We start from the raw sequence: 23,440 nt of genomic DNA, 5'->3' as shown, positions 1-23,440 counted from the left end.
CCTTTCTTCCTTTCTTCCTTTCTTCCTTTCTTCCTTTCTTCCTTTCTTCCTTTCTTCCTTTCTTCCTTTCTTCCTTTCTTCCTTTCTTCCTTCCTTCCTTCCTTCCTTCCTTCCTTCCTTCCTTCCTTCCTTCCTTTGTCTTTTTGAGACAGGGTTTCGCTATGCAGTTCAGGCTGGCCTTGGGCTCACTTTGTAGCTCAGGCTGGTCTCGAACTCGCAACGATCCTCCTGCCTCAGCCTCCTGAGTGCTGGGATTACAGGTGTGTGCCACCATGCGTGGCGACTCCATTTCATATCAGCAACTAAGGAGACCTTACAGAATCACCACTCTAATTCTCCATTTCTACATTTTTAAAGTGGGGTTGTTAAGAGGACCCACCGAGAGTTTCCTTGTGCTGCGCGTGGTGGCGCACGCCTACTAAAAGGCCAGCCTAAACTGCACAGCGAGACCCTGTCTCAAAGACAAAAAAAAAAAAGAAGAGAGTTTTCTTTTTCTTGTAAGGTGTGACACACACAATAAGTGCTGCATAAATGTTAGCAATAATAAATTAATAAATGCAGTGATAAATTAAGAAATGTCTTTCTGGAGGTTTTATTGACATTTTCTGTAAAAGACCATAACAGACTAGCTCATGTACAGTATTATGGAAAATAAGGTTGTATTGTGAAATGAACAGAAAATTTTGTGTGAAAATAACTTTGTTCTCAGCACTGTTAAAAACACAGGGGACAGAAGCCTTGGAGTTCATTAGCACTTCTCAAACATTTTAGCCAGAGCGACCCTTTCTTCCCCAAGTGAAATCCCTGTTCCAGAGCCTGGCAGGGGACGAAGTGGTGGCTGCAGGGGCTGGAAGGGTGGGTTGGGGTGCAGAATGTGGGCAGGAGGCTCCCTGAGCTTCCTGTGGTCCAGGGAGCATTTGCAACTCCCTGTGCAAATGTGTGGTCATTGTGCAAATTGGTGCTATCTTTGAATAGTGATTTGAAAGTACTTAGTAAAACCGAAAATGTGTATTAGGGTTCAGCAGTCCAATGTGTAGAAACCATAGCTTGCATACATACAAGCACATGCCCAAGGCTGTTCATTATTTGTTTGTTTTTTGTTTTTTTTGCTACAGGGTCTCCCTATGTAGTTCAGGCTGGCCTTGAGCTCACTTTGTAGCCCAGGCTGGCCTCAATCTTGTGGTGATCCTCCTGCCTCAGCCTCCCGAGTGCTGGGATTACATGCATTCGCCGCCATGCCTGGCTGTTCATTGAATAAAAGGCTAGAGGCACCTAAGTGTCCAGAACAGGGGGAATGACTGAAAATGAAGAAGGCAGATCTATGGACTGTCTTGGAAGGTTTCCATGATACAGGAGTAAAAAAAGATAAGATGCAGAACCATGCATGTAGTGTGCTTGTACTTTTTGTGTGTTTATGTATGTGGTGCCTCGATCAAATCCAGGTCCTCTCATGTACTGAGTTACATTCCTGACTGCATCCTATCTTCCTGTCTGTCTCTGTCTTTTGTCTGTCTACTTACCCACCCATCTACTGAGATGGAGACTTGCTATGTTGCACAGGCTGGCCTTAAACCACTGGGCTTCCCAGGTATCCAGGACTACAGGTGTGTGCCATTGTGTGCAGCCCAGTCCTGTTTTTGAAAAGCGTCTGTATATGTATCTGTCCCTGTCCAGGCCTGTCTGTGTACACACAGATACACAAAGCGCTCTTCTGCTCAGGAGTGCAGGAACCAGCTGGGAAGACTTCGCTCCATCCCAGCTGTTGACAGTAGTTAACTCTAGTGGGATGGAGAGGAAGCTGGAATTTTTGCCCCCTGCGCATAAAGGGCTATTGCTTTTGGGCAGTTTTACTTTCTAGTCGGAGTTTTCTTCCAACTAAAAAAATAAAATAAAAGGAAATAAAAGTGTGCCGGTCATCTTAGAGGTTGGAAGACATCCCAAGGGGGTGGGGGGCTTGCCTGGGTGGCATGTGTCTTTGCCGAAAGACAGCGAGGGGGCTCTGGGGCTATGAAAGCCAAGTCTTTCCGACAGAGGCCCCTGCTCCTGCCTTGCTTTGCCCCCGGCAGGCTGCTCTGTGGGCTGCTTTCCTGCTGCGTTCTGCTCGCCATCTGTTGAGGAAGCAGTTGTTAGGCTGTTAGCGTGCCTCCCTCCCATGTCTAATTTAGCAGGTCACCCTTCTCTCAGTAGGCTGAGGCTCTGGGATCACCCTTTAATTATTTACCGGGGTCAGCCACCTGACGGAACTCCTTTACTGGAGGCAGAAGGTACTGACGAGCAGATTAGTTGTACATGGGAGGGAGGAGGAGCCTAGGAGCGTGCTTGTAACAGCTCCGAGTGGGTGGCTTCCACATAGAAATTCATGAGGCATCTAGGAAGGTGATTTTAAACGTGGCTGGTCTAGACCCTGTGGTTCAGGGGTAGCCAAGTAGAAGGCAGGGGCCGGCATGGCCAGGCAACCTTGCTCTTCTGACCTGCTTGCCAGGGGGATCTCAGCTCACCTTTGCATTGCTGACAAGTCTGCGTATGCTCGGTTATAGCTGCTTGACCCCAGTGCCATGCTGCATTCCTTGGCCGCATGTTGGCAAGCTCTTTCTCCAGCCACTACACCTGAGCCCAAAGGCCAGCCCTGCCTCTGACCTGCCCTGTCACCTTGGCTGCATTACTGACATTCCTCAATCAGAGGATTGGGAGAGGCAAGTCTCATTCTCTCCCAGCTCCGGAACATTCTGTTAGTAATATGCACACCCATGCTGTGTGCGGGGAAAGGGCCACAAGCTAGGCAAAGCCCCAGAATTCCAGGCACCATGTGTACCTGCTGGACACAAGCGTGACTCCTGATCTGTCACCTACTTGCGTTGAGATTTCGGCTGGGGACGGGGAGGAGGTGAGACACATTCTGAGCTGTGGTTCCCCTTACTTGCTCGCAGGATGATAAGGCTTCCTGAAAATACGGTTAAGTTCCTGGCATGTGATATGTACTCATTAAATGGTGTTACAGACTTAGTGCTTGGCATCCCAAACCCTGCTTTTTGTCTTCACTGGAAGATATGTTTCATTTAGGGAGGAAATGGGAGTGATCTTCTTTATAAATGCCACTTCTCAGGAAGCGTTGGCACCGGGACTTGCCAGCCTTTCCCAGGGTTCTTCATCATTCTGATGGTGATTGGCGGCGTGTATTGTGCAGCTGACTGTATGTAATGCATGTGACAGCTCTGATCTTCCTTAAGTCTCATGAAGCCCTGTGAAGAGGCGCTTTATTTTCCCATTTTATAATTGAAGAAATTTGAGGCCTAATGAAAGAAGGTGCCCAGTCTCATGCAGTCACTAAGTGGTAAAGTTGAGACCAGCGTGGGTGGTAGGGCAAGGTTAGTTAAACTCTCGTCATACTGCTTTTTTTTTTTTTTTGTCTTTTTGAGACAGAGTCTCGCTATGCAGTTCGGGCCGGCCTGGTGCTCACTTTGTAGCCCAGGCTGGCCTCGAACTCGCAACGATCCTCCTGCCTCGGCCTCCTGAGTGCTGGGATTACAGGCGTGCGCCACCACGCCCGGCTTTCATATTGATATTAAAGGAAGAATAATTTGTGAATCTCGAGCCAACAGTACAGTTTGACCGTGAATATGTTTATAATTTGAATTTGCGAGACAAAATAATAGGGATGGTGTAAGACGCCGGGCGATTATGAGAGGGGTTGTGCCTATAAAACTTCATGGTGTGTGAGTAAGGATGGCAACAGGAACTAGTGCTGTGTGCTGACAGAAGAGTAAGCAAGCAGGGATTTTAAGTCTGTTTGGCGTAGACAGACACAGCTAGTTATAATTACTCCTCATAATGATAGAAGGATAAAAGGATATGCTACAAAATTTGTTGGTGGTTCTAGTGATTGTGAAATTTGTATTATTCCATAACCCCCAAGTTTTAATAAAATAGCTGCTAGGACTGTGAAGCCTGCAATTGGAGCTTCTACATGCGCTTTTGGAAGTCATAGATGGAGGCCGTATAGGGATAATTTAATTATGAAAGCTCTAATACATGCTATTCATATTAAACTGTTTGATCAAGTTAAGGAACCTTCAGGTCTGAGTTTTTATTTTATGTATTTGTGTTTTGTGGTACTGAGGATTGAACCAGGGGTCTTCACATGGAGCTGTATCCCCAACCCCCTCAGCCCCTTTGTGGGGCACAGGGTCTTGCTAAGTTGCCCAGGCAGCTCCAACTTGTGATCCTCCTGCCTCAGCTTCCCAGAATACTGAGATTATAAACATATGCCACTACGCCTGGTGCAGAGTCCTTATTCTTAATTTTTCATGTATATTTCTCTGGACAAAAAGCACACTGGGGGACTAGGAGGAGCTCTAATCCTGAGGCTACAACTAAAACACCCAGGCCAGATAGGAGCTCATGTCCTGGAATGTTTTAATCTGGTAGAGAGTCAGAGACATTAACAGTCAGTGCCATGCGGTGCTTGTGGTTTTATCTGTCCCTGAGAGATGTTGGAGGCCACATGATTCAGTTTTGTCTAGTTTATTGCACTTGACCTTGAATTACCTGAAATTTAGGGGAATGTATTCTTCATTTGCTCTTTTAACAAGGCTGATTTCCCCCTTCTCCCTTGGATTTAAATAGCCCTTCCTTCTGTGTTGTCATCCCCTTAAAAAGCAGCATCATACAAAATCCCAGCCCTAAACTCTGTAATTACGGGGTACGGTGAAGAGGGAGGGCGCCAGATAGGAAATAATGGGCCCCGGCAGAGGGCTGCAAGTCGCGCTGGTTATATTCAGCAGCAGAGGTGAAGCTTTTTGCTTGCTGCTGTGGGGAAACTTAAAAAGCAGAATAACCCCTGCCTCGGTGGAGAGGTTTGGTCGTCCACTTGACGCCCTTTAATTTGAGGCACCGAGACTCCCATTTTGTGGTGTGATTGGCTGAGCTTCCTCTGCTCGGCACCTGAGGCTCCTGAGGCTGCTCCTTTTGTCCTCACTACGTGGGGCAGCTGTCATAAATGTGGGGCTTTGACGGCTTCAGAGTTGGGAGCGGGGCCCTGGAAACGCTGGGGGGGGGGGCGTCTGTGAACTGGAAATAGGGTTCCTTCTGTCTGTGCTCTGCCAGAGGGAAGACTATAGAGTGCGAGTCTTGCAAGGCCCTAGCGACTTGGAACTTGAGGGTGAAGACGCCGCCGGTTCTGTGCTGGGAGGGATGTGCAGGGTCACCCCTGCCGTGGCGCCTGCCGGAGACGGGAAGTCCCAGCTGCAGCTGGGTTTGGTGGTCCACCGAGCGGGCTTGCTGGACCTGTGAGGGAAGGAAGGGAGAGAACAGCAGGTGGCAGTACCCGGGAAGCTCGTCCTCTATCCCAGGCATTAAAAAGTGAGAGGGAGATTTACTTAGAGTCCTGTGCCTGGTCAGTGCCGTAGTGGACTCTGGATGTGGGCCCTCACCTCACAGTCCGTCTCTCTGGCCTGAGTCCAACAAAGCTAAGGTTTTCCCAGGGACTTGTTGAGGGGCTGGTATTTGGGATTCTAGAGACATGAATGAACAGGTCTTTCAACTTATTCTTTTTTTGGAGGTACTGGGGATTGAACCCAGGGCTTTATGCACATTAGGCAAGTGCTTTACCAATGAGCTATATCTGCAGCGTTTAATTTACATTTAAAAGCAATAAAGAGCAGGAAGGAGAGTCTGGCATCTGTGCTTTAAAAAACCAACTACACAAAAGAATCTTGATGGAGCTGTTACCGAGCTTGTGGCGGCAGCCCTGCTGGCCTGACATCTTGATAACGAAGGTTTCCCAGGGTGCTGTTTCCCCTGTTCTCCAGGAAGCTGATTTTGGACCCTGGCCGCTGACTCAGTGTGGCTGGGTGGTTCCCAGCCCTGGGAGGTGGCCCTGGCAGTGTGGCTGGGCCCAGCCCACGAGTAGGTGCCCCAGGTGATCCTGCTCCCGCTCATTCACTTGGCAGCTGGAGGGGCAGCGACAGGCGCCTGGCACGGCTGGTAAGCGGAGGGGCTGGGGCAGGTAAGCGGAGGGGCTGGGGCAGGGAGGAGGACAGCTCTGGGTGGAGCCCGAGGTGTGTGAGTGGGTGTGATTTCTGCACGAAGCCGGAGGCCTTCACCTGTCGGGCCGGGAAAGGAAAGTCCAGGGCGGGGGCACAGTATACAGGCTAGACCAGGAGTTTCCAGAGGCGGGTCCTGGAGTCTGCCCCACGGCACCTTAAAGCCTCGTTCCTGGGGCTCCCTGGGACACAACCCCCTTGTCCACCTCCAAGGGTGCAGATGGGCACAGAGGGAAGCTGGGCGGTCATTTCTAGTGTTCCCTCCAGCTCTGGAGCCCTCTGTGCAGTGCTGTCCGGTGAGACCGTCTCCACCCGGTAACACATGACTGCCAAGCGGGTATTTTAATCATGTGAGTTCAGAGGAACAGGGTGAGTTCTCACAGTGTTCATGGCTTCGTCGATCACTTAGGCCCTGTGGAGCCTGACTTGGTGGCAGGCCTGCAGTTCTCGTAAGTGCCTGTCACTGACCAGGAATTCAAAGCCTGGAATTGTATTTTGAAGGTGGTATCATATCTGTCATTAGTGTTAGCAAAATCTTACTTGCTAGTGTTGCCCTGGGTGCTAGAGGGAACAGTTAGCACTGTTCTCTGCAGGCTTCTTACAGGCATGCGCCACCACGCCCAGCTCTAGCTCTGATTTTAAATGTTTGAAATTTGCTACAACCAGATTTCCTGGTTTTCTTTTCTCCTCTTTGCCTGTTCCCAAAGAGAGGTCTGTCCACTTGGACCTCTAGCTGACAGTGCCCACTCTTGGGAGCTTTTTGGGATCATGGGCACCAGAGGATGAATCCCTGAGCCCATCACGCCATCACATGGGGCACTGGACCTGGGGGATCCTCACTCCTCTCAGACTGGGCACTTTTTGGTCCTTTTGGCTTTCCTTACTCCCCTCAGACTGGGCACTTTTTAGTCCTTTTGGCTTTTCAGGCCAAAAACTGTCCTGGAGGAGGGATCCCGAGGGGCTGGCAGTGTGCTCATGAATTTGCTAGTACCTGCATCCCTGTCATGTCATTGCTTAAAGCGAGTGTGAGCAAGTGTCATAGAAGACAGGATATAGCCGCCAAGGCCACCCTGAAGTCCAGCTTTGTCAGTTACACAGGAAGTTCCAAAGGCCCATGTAGTCTTCATTTTTGTGTAAACGGAATCAGATCCTCCCAGCTCTGGAATTTTCTATGGGGTAGCAGTAGGTGGGACTTTCCTCCTTTCCTTTCTGGATTGGGATGCCAAGCTGGTCCTTGAGGTCAACAGGTGAGCAGATATTTGGTCCTCGACTCCTTCAGTTGCATCCTTTTGTGATATGCAGCATCCAGGGCTTGTGATACGCATTAATTGATACTCCTATTCCACACGCCCACAGGGGTGAGGGAATGCCAACCCCACAGGTGCAGAGACCCAGAGGATGAGTAGGGGAGTTGAGCTCAGGCTTGGGATTTATCCACTTGTCACAGGTCTGGGAATCCCAGTGACTTTACCTGCTGTTCTTTCTGAGACACTCAGCTAAGTACAAGCTGTAGGGGGCACCCGATGATTTTAATCATCCCCAAAGAGGGCACTGAGACATAACACTAAGTCCTGTAAGACAGAAGCCGTCTCCTTACAGTTCTTGAATGGCTTCTAGGAGAAAGTCTGAACGCAATCTTCTTTTTTAAAAAGCAAGAAGTGGAAGCCAGGCATGGTGGTGCATGCCTATCATCCCAGCGCTTGGAAGGCTGAGGCAGGAGGATCCTTTCGAGTTCAAGGCCAGCCTAGGCTACAGTGTGAGTTCAAAGCCAGTCTGAGCTACACAGTGAGACCCTGTCTCAAAAAAAAGCAAGAAGAGGCCTCAGAGTCCCAGCCTTCCACAAGCTGTAAGAGATTTTATAGCATTGTTTTGTTTTATTTAGTAACATTTAATAACATCGCTTGTAATTGTTTTTATAGAAATCTCTGTATGACACAGGGTGTAAAGTTTCTTTCCAAAGAAGTGGAGTTTATTTTTAAGGAAAATAATAGTATTGGTGGCCAGTTCCTAAAGTGATGAAGAACCAGTGTTGGAGAAACCCTGCAAAATCGGGCATTGTGGCGCACACCTGTAATCCCAGCACTCTGGAGGCTGAGGCAGGAGGATTGCCCGTAAGTTTGAGGCCAGCTTGGACTACATAGTGAGCTCAGTGGCAGTCTGAACCATTCAGTGAGACCTTGTCTGAAAAAGCAAAACAGAAATCCTGCCAGCATAGCGCTGAGCATGCGATGAGGAAGGTGGGCCTGATTGGCACAGAGGCGTTGCCAGTGTTGAGGAAACAGGGAACTATACCTTGCTGGAAGGGCTGGCGAGTCAGTGCAGGTGCACACCAGACCGTCGGGGTGGCGCTTTCTTTCCGGGATGGGCGGGCAGGTTGGGGCAGGTTTTGCTGTCAGGGTGGGGCATGTGTGTGTGCATTTTTGCCTTCCACAGCAGTTCTGCTTTGCCCCTGAAAATAAATGCCTGTAACCGGCTAGCTCACTCTGTACGGTCCTTGGTCTGTGATTTTATATGGGAGATTTTAACCAAAGGGAAGCAGCCCAGGAGTTTCCCAAGGGGGGGAAAAAAATCCAATGACCAAATCCCTGTTTTAAACTGTTCTGTTTTCCAGACAGCCCACTGGTTCTCAAACTTTGGTCCTGGTTAGGATCACATGGGCGTCCTGGTGCACCACAGAGGCTGCATGTGCCCTGCTGGCCTCTGGTGCCTCCAGGTGATCCCTGGACATTCCAGTGTTCGGAATGGTGGTCTTTGGTGGTCTGCATGGGACCCCGCTGGGATCCCCTGGAAAGCCATTAAAGCTGTTGAGGCCTAGACCCCTCCCACAAGGATCTCATCTGGATTTTTAAACCTGCGTTTTTGTTTTATTTATTTATTTATTTTGTGGCACGGGGAATCGAACTCATGACCTCGCACTTGCCAGGCAGGCACTCACGCCACTGAGCTATATCCCTGGCCCCTTCATCTGGATTTTTTGTTTTGTTTTGTCTTGTCTTGTTGTGGTGCTGGGGATTGAATTCAGGGCCTTGTGTTTACAGGGCAACTGGTCTACCACTGAGCAGCATCCCCATCTCCAGGCCTTTTTTTAAATTTTGGGACAGGATCTCACTGAGTTGCCCGGGCTGGCCTTAGTCTTGTGACCTTTTAGACTCAGCTTCCTGAGTAGCTGGGATGTTTAAAGTGCTCCCCACCTATTTCTGTTGTATGGGCATGCGGGTGCCCGCTGGCTTTGTGTGGGGCTGGGCACATCACTCCAGATTGGCTTTCATCATGTTGAAGCCCACCAGGGTCAGTTGGGACTCTGATGCCAAAGGGAGGATTTCAGAGACGTCACTTCACGGCCTCTGTCCAAGCAACAAGCTTCAGGCTTTGCTGTGGAGACCTTTAGGGAGATTAGTGTAACAACACGTGGGAATGTTCAGGTTAAAGAAAGGGACCCAGGAGACATTTTAAAGAAGAGCGTGGCTGCAGAGGAAACCACAGCACACTCAGGTCTGAGGGGTCTTCTGTGGAAATGGGGTAGAAGGCAGGTAAGCCAGGCAGCACAAGCCTGTAAGAACGGGTGGAGGGCCAACAGCTTCGAGAAATGCTGCAGGCACCGGGGCTCCTTGAAAATGTGTATAGAACAAGTGCTACAAGCGCACCCCAAGCCCACAAGCAGTGGTGACTCAGGAGAAGCAGGGTGTCTGCTGTTAGGCTGCCGGGTGGCACAGGTAACCCAACCAGGAGTGGGTGGAGACTGAGGCAGACCCTGGAGCTGAGACGCTGGAAAGCGCAGTCTGGCTTCCCAAAGCATCCCCAGGACAGGCTTCTCTGGATTGTAGTAAACCTGCACCTGGTCACTGCTATTCGTGGTTGTTCTTGGTCAGTTTAAGGAGCTGTGAAGAGAGATCAAGGCTTAGGAAGACTAGGGAGGACAGAAAGTATCCCAGTTTTTTTTTTGAGACAGGGCCTTGCTATGTCGCCCAGGTGGCCTTGAACCCACAGTGATCCTCCTGCCTCAGTTTTCTAAGTGCTGGGATTACAGGCATGTGGCATCACGCCCAGCTTGTCCCAGCTTTTAAGAAGTTAGGAAAAAGGTGAATTCTGAAAACCATGGTCTGGTGCACCCGGGCTTCACTTGCAAAAAATACCTGGAAAATCCTGTGTGCCCTGCTTTCTGAGCGTGTGTGGAGAGCCCAGCCTGGGTCACGGTGATGGCCACTGTGTGTTTTGTTTTATTTGCAGTGCTGGGGATTTAACCCAGGGCTTCATGCACATTAGGCAAGTAGTTTACCTCGGAGCCATACCTTCAGCCTTTTTTAAAAACTTGAGACGGGATTTCTCTAAATCGCCTGGGCTGGCCTTGCGCCTGCCATCCTCTGTCAGCCTCCCGTGTAGCTGGGATTGCAGGGGTGCGTACCTGCACCTGGCGCCACTTTGCTTTTTCAAAACAAGGCGTGCTGGGGTGACTGTGCTGGCAGGTAGCGACGGCAGGACTGCTGGCTGCTGGAGACCCCGTGCCTGAGGCCCCTGGCAGAGCACCGGCAGAGCCCCTGTGATGGTGGCCTGCGCTACCCGAGTGAAGCTGGGTCTGGCTCAGGTGGGCACAGCGTTGTGAAGGTGCAGACGTGGGGTCTGCGTGAGATACAGCCGTGGGTCTTCAAATTCACCAGCCACTGTTGGGACGGGGGCCCCTGGACTTTGATGGGCTTCGGTTTTGGGAGGGAGGCAAAGGGGATGTGTCTCAAGGCAGTGATGTGGCATGCACAAAAAATACTTCACTGTACCACCTGTTGCCTGAGGGTCGCTGGGAGGGCTGGTGGAGCGGTTTGCGAGGTCTGTGCCAACACTGCCATCTCGTCAGCGGGCCTGAGCTGCACAGAAGCCGTGCCCGCCTCTCCATCCTGCATCGTGGCAGCACTTTGGAGAAAGGTCTGTTTCCTGAAGACCAGGTCTGGAAGGCTGAGCCAGGAGGGCGGCCAGCAAGCGTGGGAAGGTGCAGGGCTCAGTGCGCTCATGGCACGGGGAAGACTGCAGCTGCGGCCCTGGACAGAAGGTCCCTGGAGGTGATGCCCCTGGAGTCTTCTCTGTAGCATCAGTCCGAAGTGGCCCTGGTGAGCTTAGGCGTGATGAGAGCCTTGGAAGCGACATTCCCAAGGCCCCTCAGCCAGAGTGGCAGCCGCATGCGCAGACGGCACAGTCTAGGTCGGATGGTGTGAACGATGCAGTAATTGTTGTGTTCTAGGTGACTCTGTGTGTCCAGCAGAGTGAGGGACACCTTGGGCTGTGCCAGTAGAGGCTGGTGTTGAGTACTGTCAGGACTCCTTCCACCTGGACCGGCCGGGCCTTATCTGAGAGTACATGGTCTGTTTGGTGTATGTAGCACTCTTTATTTTTTTTTTTTTTCTTCTGGTACCAGGCATCCAACTCACGACCTTGCGCTTGCCAGGCAGGCACTGTGCTGCTGAGCTAAATCTCCAGCCCCGCACTCTTTATTTTTAAACTTATTTGGTTACATTAGAAACCATTTTGTTGTTGTTCTTAGAGACAGGCTCTTACTGTATAGTTTAGGCTAGCCTTGAACTCACTCTGTAGCCCAGGCTGGCTTGCATCGATCCTCCTGCCTCAGCCTCTGGAGTGTTGAGATTACATGTGTACCCCACCATGCCTGGCTTCTAGAAATGATTGTTTTGCCTGGGTGTGGGGGTAGGTGACCATAATCTCAGCATTCTGGGAGGCTGAGGCAGAAGGATTGCAAGATAGTTCAAGCCCAACTTGAGCAATTTAGCAATTTATTGAGACCTTCTCTCAAAATAAAAAAATAAGACCTTGTCTCAAAAGAAAAAAAAAAAATCCCAGGTTTGATGTGATTCAGTGGAAAGGCCATGGGTTTGATCCCCACTTCTGCCAAACAAACAAACTGATCCTGTTTTGATGAATATTTTAAAGTTCAAAACACAGCATTACAGCAACTGAAAATTTAGGAAAAACTGACAATTCAGGAAAATGTAGGAAGCATTTTGGGGCTCCCTTTTGGAAGAGATGCTGACAGTCTTGTGGGTGGAGGTGGTTTGTGGAGGGAGGCCAACTACCAAGGGACAGGAGACCCTCTGTGGGGAGGAGGGCAGAGGAGACCGTGGGGTCTGGCTCTGACTGCCAGCCTTGGCACCTGGCTCTCTGCAGGTGTTCTTTGGGGAAAGAAGGAAAAGAAAGGTACGAGGTTTATTTCAGAGCAAACCCGAGAGGGATGGCTCAGGCGCTTAGACCAGACCAGATCCTATCATAGAGGCCATGGGGTTTTTTATAGGATCATGGGGTGGAGGTGGGGGGTTGTTGCTACGCCCAGAACAAGGCTTGACAAAGGGTAGTGGTTGCCAAGGACGAGGCTTGGGCTCGTGTGGAGAGGAGCGGTTGCTGTCAGTGGCAGGCCCATAGTGCCGTGAGGCACCCCGTGCGGCTGTGCTGGGGGCGGGTTTGGAGAGCTCTCTGATCAGCCTGGGGCACGGTGGTCATCGTCCTTCAGAGGCGAGCACCGAACCCTAGGCACAGCATTATCAGGAGCCGATCAAACTTAGGCAGAGCGCCAGGACGCCGAATTCTGACTGAAAGGTGTGCAGGTTGTGTATGAATGGTAATAGCTGGCATCTTTGAGCCCTTTCTCTGTAGCGGGCATTGTCCTGAGATTATACTGGGAAAGCTGCGGAGTTCAGGCCAAAGGCGTGCAAGTCTGCAAGAATAATTGCTGGTGTTTATCGAGTTCTGTTGTGCTAAGCCCCTTTCTTATATCGTCTCATTTAATCCTCGTTGCAGGGAGCGTTTTGGCTTGTGTTGGTTGCTTTGGAGGGAGAACATTGACCGAGGCTGTGAATTAAGTCCTCATCGTCGGGGGTTATCCTAATCGTCATCACAGTGATCGTTGTGCCTGGCACCGCTAAACACTTTGGGTACATCGTGATTAATCTTCGTAATAACTCTGTGAAGGTTTCAGGGTCATTATCCCAGGTTTGATGGGGAGCAGTTGAAGATCAGATGAGCCACTGTGGCACAGCATGCAAATTTCACACCAGGGGCTGCAGTGCGTCCCTCGGGGCGGACCTTGCCCGGCTGCTGGGCTTGGTGAAGCTTGTGCAGCCGGGTCCCAGCCTCCACGCCTGTCTCCTGCACCGGCGCCTTAGCACAGGGCTCAGACTGCACACGGCAGGTGACGGCCCTGCCGGATGACCAAGGCTGTGAGCTGGGCAGAGCCACACAGCTAGGAGATGGCAGAGCTGGGCCTTGGAGCCAGGTCTGTTGAATAAAGGGCCGGTGCTTCTAAGTCAGATCTGAGAAGAGACAACCACATGCTCATCAGACTGGCTGTGTGGCCTGGACCCTCCTAGGACTTGCCTTTGGAAGTGGCCCCTAACCCTCAGTGACCTGAAAATACCCCTCTGCTGATTCCGAGAGCCTGTGATCTGGGATGTAAGGGGTCTGTACAAATTTAACATCTTAAAATCTGACAGATCTCCTGCATATTCTCTTCTTCCTCTTGCTATTTTAAAAGCATGCGTCTTCTCCTCCCCTGCCTCCCCGCTGCAGCCTGGGTGGAAGGCGGGGGCCTGGATGCCGAGAGAGGGAGGGCCGGTCCCCAGCCGCATGCAGCTCACAGTCTTTGTGGGCTTCTGGGTGACCGAGTCCCTTGTCAGGCGCCCTTCCCAAGGCAGACACTCGATTATCATCTCTCTGTGCTTGCCCACTCTGGAGCATCAGCACGTTCTCGGAGCTGCCCCCACCAGCTGGCATCATCACGGCACAGATGTTGTTTGACTTTAGTCATTGGGGGCTGGGGTGCAAATGGAAGAATTCCACACCAGCCTCCCAGCCTTGGACTCCGGCTGCTGGGCAAGGATGACCTTGGGTCAAGCCAGTGGCTCTCGGGCTTTCTGAAGAAAGAAATCTCTGGCTGGTTGTTGCCATCTCTTCTTACAGACAGTAGTGCTACCTGCAGTGCTGATGGTCATAGTGCAGCCCAGCCAGCAGCCCTTGCCCTCACCCTGTGTGCCAGCTCCGCGCTGCTTTATGGCAGTCGCTTTATTCTTGTGACCCTTGGCGGTGGATGCCGTTATAATTACTATACTGCAGATGAGAGGACTGTTAAGATAATTCTGAGTAAGAGATCTTGAGGGAGGAGAGTGATGTCATTATTTTCGGTGCTCTTCAAGAGAGATTATACTTTCCGTGAGATTATACTTTCCATAAGTCTAAAGTAGAGGTTCCAAAGCAGGGGTGAGTGTTGCCCCTCGGGGGATGTTTGAGAATGTATGGAAAGATACATTTTTGGTTGTCGTAATTTGGAGGGGGAGTTTCCTGCTGGCATCTTGTGGGGGAAGGCCAGGGATGCTGCTTAATATCCTACCATGTGGAGGACAACTCCCAGACAAATAATTATCTGTCCCCAAATGTTAATAGTGTGAGGTGGGGAAACTGTAGTCAGCCTTTCATCCAGCTTGATGCCGTTAACTTCTGCGCAAACCGTCGTGCCATTCGTGCAGTTTCCCACCTTCTCCCGGTCCTCCCCGCACTTAACCCATGGCAGGGTTGCACTTTCTTCCCTTCAGGTTAGGTACGGACAGGTGACTTTCATGGGCTCTTGAGCTGTGAGTGGGAAGTAAGGGGAGGGCTTTCAGGCTCCTGTGATTTGCCGTGTTCCTTCCTTCTTGTGCTTCCAGAAGGCAGAGCTCCATCAGCTGGTCTTCTCTAAGAAGGCTGGGGTGGAGCTCTGATACAGTTTGTGTCTGGAGGTCTCCCGAAAGCCTCATGGGTCATAGGGGGCAGGCTTTTTGGAGGCAGCTGAATCTAGAATTTGTGATTGGTTCATTGTCTAGTGCTGGGATTGGGAGTGTGCTACCCCTGCCCTAGGGTGGGTAGCCTGCATACAATATAAGGGATGGAAAAGAGGGTTGTTTCCCCCCTTTTTGCTCTTGTGGCTTTTGTATCTTCTGCCACCAAGAACGGTTGCCCCCTCCCTTGGAACCGGCTGATTATGGAGTGAAACTTGTACAAACTGTGAGCTACATAAACCTTTCCTTCCTTAATTTTGGGCGTCAGGTATTTTGTCTCAGCAGTGAGAGAAAAGTAACGAAGACAAGCTCCAAGTCCACTCACAGTGGATGAGTGGTATGAACGAGGTATAACTTCTGTGGTTGGGAGTTGTTACCCTGCTATAGCCTGTCTGATCCTGACTGAGTACTCCAAATAGAACAAAAATATAGCCGGAAGTTGTACGGGGCAGCTGGCTATCTGGATGCTGTGGACAGAAGTTCCTGTCCCAGTATTTATGGATTGTTCACTTGAGTGAGGATACCGTGGTCGGCCCTGTGCTGCGGGAAGTGTAGAGATGCTGGCAGGTTGCTTCAGAGAGGAAATGGAAGGGAGTAGAAAAGATCAGCCATCCAGCAGCTCTGATGAGCTCCCTGTTAGGATCCAGCAGTTACACCCAGACCAGGCTCTGCACACTGGGCCAAGCCAGCCGGCCACACTGAGCCAGCTCAGCGCGTTTAAATCGGCTGCCAGTCTGTGAATGTTCTGAGGACAAAGTCCATCTTTACCTTCCTAGGGGCTCTTGTGGTGTCCGGCACACACTGTTTGTTGAGTGACTTGGGGCTGGGAGAAGAGAGTGGGAAGTGGGTGGGACTGTGATGGGGTGCAGCTGGGCATCTCTGAGCCCTGGGAACAGAAAGCCAGCTTGGGGGAGGTCCCCAGAGTCAGTCCTGCAAGTGAGTTGCAGAAGAGGGCTGGGCATTTTCACTTTTCTCAGAGTTCAGGTGTGCAGGGAGCACCCCAATCCCAAGGGACTTCGGGAAGGAGTACTGTGGGGTGGTATCCCCCACTTCGTGGGCCCTGGAAAGGGGTGGACCTCTGGCCTCCTGGTCTCGGCCTGAGCAGGCACCGCCTTCCCTAAGCGGCCTGTGCCCTGGGACTTGAGTTACTGTACAAGAAATGCACTGAACGCTGTCAGTTCTGCACCTTCCCTCTGCGCCAGGAGGGACACCCCAGCACTTTAGCCAGAGCTGTTTCAGCTGCACAGAGCGCAGCTTGGCTCACACTCCCAGGCGTCTCAGTATTCCTGTCCATAAAAGAGGCATGGTTCCGCCCCAGTGTAGAAGAGTTCCCCTTTCCCCACGTCCTCGCCAGCATTTGTTATTACTTGGTTTTCTGATGATTTGCCTGGTTCTTGATGTGTACGTAATTGATGTGTTTCCAGCCTTGCTTTAAGTGCCCAGCCAGCATGGTTCAAGCCTGGATTCCATGACTGGCTGTGTGTAGTTGGCTTTCTTGGTACTTCTCTTTTTCTTTCTAACCTTTTTTTTGAGACAGGGTCTCGCTGTGTACTTCAGCTGCCCCTGAACTCACTATGTAGCCCTCACTGTGGCCTCAAACTTGCAGCAATTCTCTGCCTCATCCACCATGCCTGGCTCTAACCTTTAAAAAGATCTGTGGTATAGGCCGGGCCCGGTGGCACGCACCTGTAATCCCAGCACTTGGGAGGCTGAGGCAGGAGGATTACTGTGAATTTGAAGCCAGTCTGAGCTACAAAGTGAGTTTAAGGCCAGAAGTCCAGCCTGAACTGCTGTGTGTAGCAAAACCCTGTCTTAAAAAAAAAACCAAACCCTAAAAACAAACAAAAAAACCATGCATGACTGGCATAAAATAATAATACGGTAAAAGGTAATTGACCCATGGCCTCTACCTAACCAGACTATTTTCATATTTCATGCTTCCTCCATATCTAGTAAACAGTATTGTACTCAGCAAAGACTTTGCCTTTTTTTTCTTTTCTTTTCTTCTCCTCTTTTGTTTTGAGACGGGGTCTCGAGATGTAATTCAGGCTGGCCTTGAACTCACTATGTAGTGTAGGCTGAACTTGTGGTGATCCTCCTGCCTCAGCCTCCCAAGTGCTGGGATTACAGGCAATGCCTAGCTAAGACATTTTTAAATGTTGTACCTCACCCTGCCCCCCCAACTGCCCTTGCCCTCAGCAAAAGTCAGTGTAAGTAACACGTTTGCGTTCCGGGGAGTGGTGGGCTTTGGATCGGCTGTGCCATCTCAGGCAAGTGAGTTGCAGTTACTACTGTGGAGGGATTGGCTCTCCCTTTTGTCTCTTGTAACATAGGAACAATACTGTTCTAAACCATCACTGTGCTGCAGTAATTAAAGGAGGTTGAACAGGTAAACTTTCTAGTTTAGGATGGCTGTTTAACAGTGCATAGGTTTTGTTAGCTGTGTATGTTCACTGGGGCGTTTTTAATGGCTGCTTGAGACTCCATTGTAGGGATACATACAACTGAATTTATCTAGTCTGTGTCTGGGGTTGGACAGTTTGGGGATTTCCACTCCCCTCCCTTCTGAGCATCTTTCTGCAGGGAGGGAACGCTCTTGAGGGCTGACGGCTCAGAGGTCCCCAGAGTCAGTCCTCCCTGTGTGCATGACTTGGGGTTCTTAGGGCTTTGTCCAGCCCAGAGGTGGCTCAGAGACCTGCTCAGCCTCTGTCTTTATCTCCCGTTTCCCCTCACGCACCCACCCATGACCCCAGGCCGTGGTTTCTTTTCTCTGGTCTGGGTATTGTTTTAGTTCCCCGGGGGACAGTGCTTTGGGCTCAGCAGATGTCATGGAAACCCCCTGCCCTACCCAAGCCCAGGAAGGAGGAGGGGAAAACCTTTTCATAGCCAGACAAACAGGTATTTCCTGTTAGCCCCCAGCTGTCAGGGAAACCGGCCCCTCTGGGAATTTAGAGAGGGAAGCCCCACCCATGCCACCCGCCCATCTCCGAACACCCAGGATTTAGTGAAAGGACAGACGCGCTGCCGTGACTGAGGTGTTCATTCTGCCTTTTCCAGTGTGGTTGCAGTTGGCCACAGCTGGCTGCTGAGTCCTGAAGATGCGGTTTGCCCCAGGTTGGGATGTGCCTAAACACAAGCTCCCATGGAGGATTTAGAAGACAGTGTGAACAAAAACCACGTCAGATATATTGCTGGTAGTTTTTTTCTGTTTTGTTTGTTTGTTTTTTCCGGTACCGGGAATCGAACTCACGATGTTGCACTTGCCAGGCAGGTTTTTTTTTTTTTTTTTTTTTGGCAGTGCTGGGAATTGAGTCCAGGGCTGGCCAAGCACTCTCTCTACCACTGAGCTACACTCTCAGCTCTTGTATCTTATTTTGATACAGGCTCACTCCAGGCTGGCCTTGAATTTGTAATCTTCCTGTCTTAACTTTCCAAGCAGCTAGGATGACAGGTATGCATCACCATGCCCGACTCTTTTTTTTTTTTTGAGTCAGGGTCTCACTGTGTAGTACAGGCTGGCCTTGAATTTATGGCATTCTCCTGCTTCAGCCTCCCGAGTGCTGGGATTACAGGCATGCGCCACCATGCCCAGCATCAACTCATAATTTTTATATTGATATTGTACATTGTATATTTGATTATGGGCTGAAATGATAATGTTGAGTATTTTGATTAAATAAAATATATCATTAAAATTAATATCTGTCTGATTTGATTTATAATGTGGTTATTAGAAAACATAAAATGCATTCCACAGGGGCTCTTAATAAACTGTTGTCAGCAGGCCCTGCTCTCGCAAGCTTAGACGATGGAGACGGAGGAGACGGAGGAGTGAAACCTGCCAGGGCATCCTCAACCCACTGTGCCCCAGTCTCTCCTGCCCTGGACCTGCCACTTGGGTTAGGAAGGAGCAGGTAACCTGGGGTGCAGTGTTCACACCCTGGAGATACCTCTGGGGTGTTGGGAACAGAAGTTCTCTTGGGGTGGAGTGGCTGGTTTAGGGTGGATTTGGGGAGCATGAACACAACCTCAGGGGTATCAAACCTGGCAGAAGAAGTATGAGCCATGGCTGGAGTCCTGGATTTGGGCCATTAGAATAATGGCAGCTGTTGATTGGGTGCCTGTGGCCTGCTGGCCCCATGGCTGGGTCCTTCATTGTCCTGCTGAGTCTTCCCACCTGACTGGGTGGTGCCATGCTCCCCATTTTGCAGATGAGGATCACTGAGGACCCCAGCAATAATATGCTGACTTGGAGTCCTGCTGTTTAGTAAGTGACAAGGGCTAGTAGCTAGCCCTTCATTGGATTCAAGGTCCTGTTCTTTCTATACAATACTCCTCAGCTCCTCTATTTCCTTTTTTTTTTTTGGTGACACGTTTCTATGTAGTTTGGACTGGCCTTGAACTTACTGTGTAGCCCAGGCTGGCAATCCTCACAGCAATCCTCCTGCTTCAGCCTCCTGTGTGCTGGGATTACAGGTGTGCACCATCATGCCTGGCTTCTCCCACCCTATATCCTGATGAAAACAAGGAAGCCGGACACCTTCTCATAGGTGTGGACAAGGCCAGCATGGCGGCTTAGATGCAGGGTCCCGTCTTGCAGAAAGGACCTGTGCCCCTGTCTCCACGGGCCTCTTTGCTGTGTTAAGTTTGGCTGGGAGTTTTGAACAGATCTGTGGAGAATCAGGGTGCCATGGGGCCGGCAGCCAGTCCTGAGGGCCCTCTGTGTCCCCAGCTGGGGGAGTGGGGAGAGCCTGATGCCCAGCATTTCTGACATTTGCCTGCAGCCCTGATTCCCGGGCCAAGGTTAAAGTCACCCAGAAACTGTTAGAGGCTGGAGCCCTCTGTGAGGCGTGTCCTGGGGGAGGATGGCTGAAACCCAGCCTTGGCCTTGCCTGCTTATCTGCGGGCCACAGATGGGGCAGTTTGGCCCCCAGCTAGTGGTCATCAGAGCATCTTAATTTCAGGGCCCGAGGGCAGCACCTGCAGTGTCAGCCCCTCTCCTTGCCCCTCCTCTCCGCATTCTGGGGACACGAGAGCAATTGCTGTTTGGACATAAATCCCCCTGGGCCATTTGCTTTTGGCTTGTAGCCCCCTGCCCGAGATACCTTTTGTGCTTTCTCCCTTTTTCTGTGGACTTCCCATCCTGCTTTCTGAAAGCTGTGACTGGTGGCAGAACCAGCAGTCGGGAAAACCATCCCTAACGGTACTGCGGAAGGCAGGGCCGCCTCTCCACTGCCACTTTCCTGCAAGGTTGTCTCAGGGACCTCAGGCAAGTCTCCACCTCCTCTGCAGGGCTCAGTTTTCCCTATCTGTCAAAGGGGAATATTGGTGAGGACCAAACATCCTGAAGCATCCCAAGGACTGAGAACTTATTAAAAAGCTTGGTTATCAGTAGACATAGTGATATCAGTGCGGGCAGTCATCTTGCTGAGTTTTGTGGCCATTTTTCAGGCGCAATAGAATTGAAGAGAATGTAGAAACTGCAGAAATCCAAACCTTACCCATGAGTAGCTGAATGGCCTGAGTTGAAGGTAACTTTGGAAGCGTAACCTTCCCAAGCCTCGGTGTCCTTGTCTGTAGAATGGGATTGTTGAGATGATTGGCGTGAGATGCCAGGTGCCTGGTGGGTTGATAGCCGGGGCTCAGTCCCTGTCTTACTTTCCTGAATGTCTGGGTGGTAGTGTGACCTGCTTAGCTACAGAGAGAATGCTTTTTAATGTCTCTTCAAAGTGTGTATTACCATCTCCTGGCTCACTTCTGCAGCAAATGCCTTCTAATCCTCTGAGCATCCTGCGTGCCGGCTTTAGCGCATTGTCCAGAGCTGCTCGGCCCCAAGGTGATGCACGCCTTATAAGTCACAGAGTGGCCTGCTCATCCCTTGGTACTCACAGCCGTCTTGACAGTGGGTGGCACAGCCGTAACGGTGGGCTGAGCTTGCCTGTGCGCACACAGCTCTTGGGCAAACTGTCTGGCTGTGCTAGAAAACACTTGCTGTCCACTTCCCTTACTGTTTACAATTGCTCAGGAAAAAAGCAAGCAGCAGCAGCAGGTCTCTTCTCTCCTGCACAGAGACCTGAGTGTGTTTGGCTCTCCTGGAGCAGTTGGCTGTGAAGAGGTGGACTGTGAAATGCATGAGGCAGCTGGCTGGGGCTGGAAACTCGCTGTTCCTTCCACCCTTGCCACAAAGGGGGCGGACGGTCCCACACTGACGTCTCAGAGCCGGAAGGGTCCCTTATCCCCTCCGAGTCTGGGTGCTCTCACCTTTCTGGGGAGGCAGCTGGTGAGCACCTGGGCGGAGCCCTGCCAGCGGGAGCAGGGAAGGGTGTGGTGGGCGGTGAGGCTGCACCCTGCACGGAACAAGCCACGTTCCCCTCTGTGGGCACCTGGGCTCTGCACCTGGGAGAGTTGGGTCGACAGCCTGCTTCTGGAAGCTGTCAGACGCCACTCGTGAGAGCCCGCAGAGTGGGGCTGAGGGGGCCCAGGTCCTGGCCTGCTTTGCCTCCTTTCCAACATCCTGAGCGCTGTCTGGGTGTCACCTTTGTCCTGACCCCAGCCTTGCTCCCTGTAGTGACTGTCCATGTGCTTTCAAAGTACAGTCTCCTTATTGTAGACATCTGTCACCAGTCCGTGCAGGAGAGGTGTATGTCCCAAACCCGCACTGTCCTTCCAGAGGTGGAGTGTTCTGGTTTTGGAAGGTAGAGGTTGAAATGCCGACAAATCACGACAGTTTCAAGCCGAGCACCGGTGTGAGTGAGGAGGGTAGGTGCAGGCTCCCCGCAGGGTTCTGGGGCGCTGGGGCGCGGAGGATCCGGGTTCAATTAAGATGCCCTCCTTGTGCACAGTGGGGTGGGGTTTTATGTAGATACTACTCTTTTCCCTTTTTCTTTTTAAAAAAATTGTTTATATTGCAAATGTAATGCAGATTTGGAAGACTAGGCAAAACATAAACATACAGTTGGGTGAATTATCACAAAGTGAGAATTCTTGTAAGCACATTGCAACCAAGAACTGGAACCCTGCCAGCACCCCAGAGTCCCCCTGGCCGACACCCCTTCCCTTGTGCTGAGAGTAACAATAGCCTGACTTTTAGAGAAGTCACTGCCCTGCTTCTCAAAGACAGCTATTTCTGACTAATATGTGTTCCTTAAACACAGAAATTGAGTTTTGCCTATCCTTAGAACTTTCTGTAAGGGGGATCATACGGCTTCTTTTGCTCAACATTGCGTGTGAATCCGTGCATTTTTGTTGCATGTAGCTGCATTTGTTCATTTCATTGCTGCGTATTATTCCAGCGAATAAATTAACACATTTAAAAAATATTTGTTCTCCTGTGGGTCAGTATTTGGTTAGTGTACAGTTGGAGGCTATTGTTTGTGTGTGTGTGTGTGTGTGCGCGCACATGTGGATACCCGTGCACACTCTATCCAGTGCACGTGGCAGTAAAATCGCTGCATCTCATGCAGTCTTCACCTTTGCGTTGTAAGCAGGGCTCCTGGAGCTTAGCAGGTGGGACTGCCAGGCTGTCTGGGTTGTCTCTGAGCTCCCCCTGAGGACACACCCCCAGGCCAGGTGTGGGGGAGGGGACACATCCTTATGGTGGCTGTGGGTGGAGCCCTTGAGTGGTGGGAGGCAAGTGATAGAAGCTGGTGCGGAGGGCGTCCGGCAGTGGAGTGGGGAGCAGCCTATACATCGTAGACCTCTGGGGGTTCTGGGCGTCCCATGCTCTTTGGCATTGGTGTCTGCCTCAGTGTCTCCTCTGAGTGGCCCTGGCACCTGTCCGGCATGTGGAGTGCAGAGTGGTCAGGGAGGCGCATGCCTCAGCCCAGTCTCCTGGCCACTGCGTGCTGTGCAGCTAAGCTCTTAATGTGTTTTCATAATCAAAGCAGAAAGGTCCCATTGTGGCACTAACGCCTTCGCTATAAAGCACTCTTTGTTTCCCAGCAAAATTCCAAGTTGCAAAGCAAGCCAGCTTAGCAAAGACACAATAGCAAGTAATGGCATTTTGCCACATGCAGCAGCTAGGCAGGCACCCAGTAAATAACGGTTAGGCAGCCCGCATTTATTGGGGTACCCCAAAGATGAACACAACAACATAGGTGACTTCAGGAAACTTAAGATGTTAGAAGTGATGTTTATCATCCTGAAATTATAATGTGATATTGATATGTCACTTAGAGTTCCTGTGGCTTCGTATTTCAGAATTCATATAACACTGGGTTAAAGAAGGAGTTACTGTGTTTTTCTCATGACAAAAGCATTTCAGCATTTCAGTGGTAGGTGGTCCCAAGGCTCCATGTTCCCTGCTGTCTTTTGGCTTTATTATCTAGCACATAGCCTCATGCTGTTAAGATGGCTGCTCTATCTTTAGGCTTCACATCTGCATTCCAGTTAAGATGTTGATTTTTGCCAGACGCCCAATATCCTTTTAATGAGGATATTGTCCTTCCTTGGAAGGACCAAGCACAGACTTCCCTTCTCATCTCATTGGCTAAAAACTGGATTGGGTGGCAACCACTGGTTAAAGGCAACCCGGGAGCCAAGCATATTGTTACTTGAACAAAATCAGGACTCTCCAAAGGTAAGGAAGTAGAGCAAGGA

At 50.8% G+C, this 23,440-nt stretch overlaps 1 protein-coding gene across 6 annotated transcripts in view; it reads left to right on the top strand.

Annotated features, from left to right (window-relative positions):
• The window catches only part of Ksr1 (kinase suppressor of ras 1), a 145,392-nt gene that overhangs the window by 31,776 nt on the left and 90,176 nt on the right, over positions 1-23,440 (top strand). The gene's annotated exons all lie outside the window — the stretch shown is intronic.

This window comes from Chinchilla lanigera, unplaced genomic scaffold, assembly GCF_000276665.1.
Source record: "Chinchilla lanigera isolate Chin_1 unplaced genomic scaffold, ChiLan1.0 scaffold00080, whole genome shotgun sequence".
Lineage (NCBI taxonomy): Eukaryota > Metazoa > Chordata > Mammalia > Rodentia > Chinchillidae > Chinchilla > Chinchilla lanigera.
Note: the sequence above shows the minus strand (reverse complement) of the source record. Positions and strands in the feature narration are given on the sequence as shown.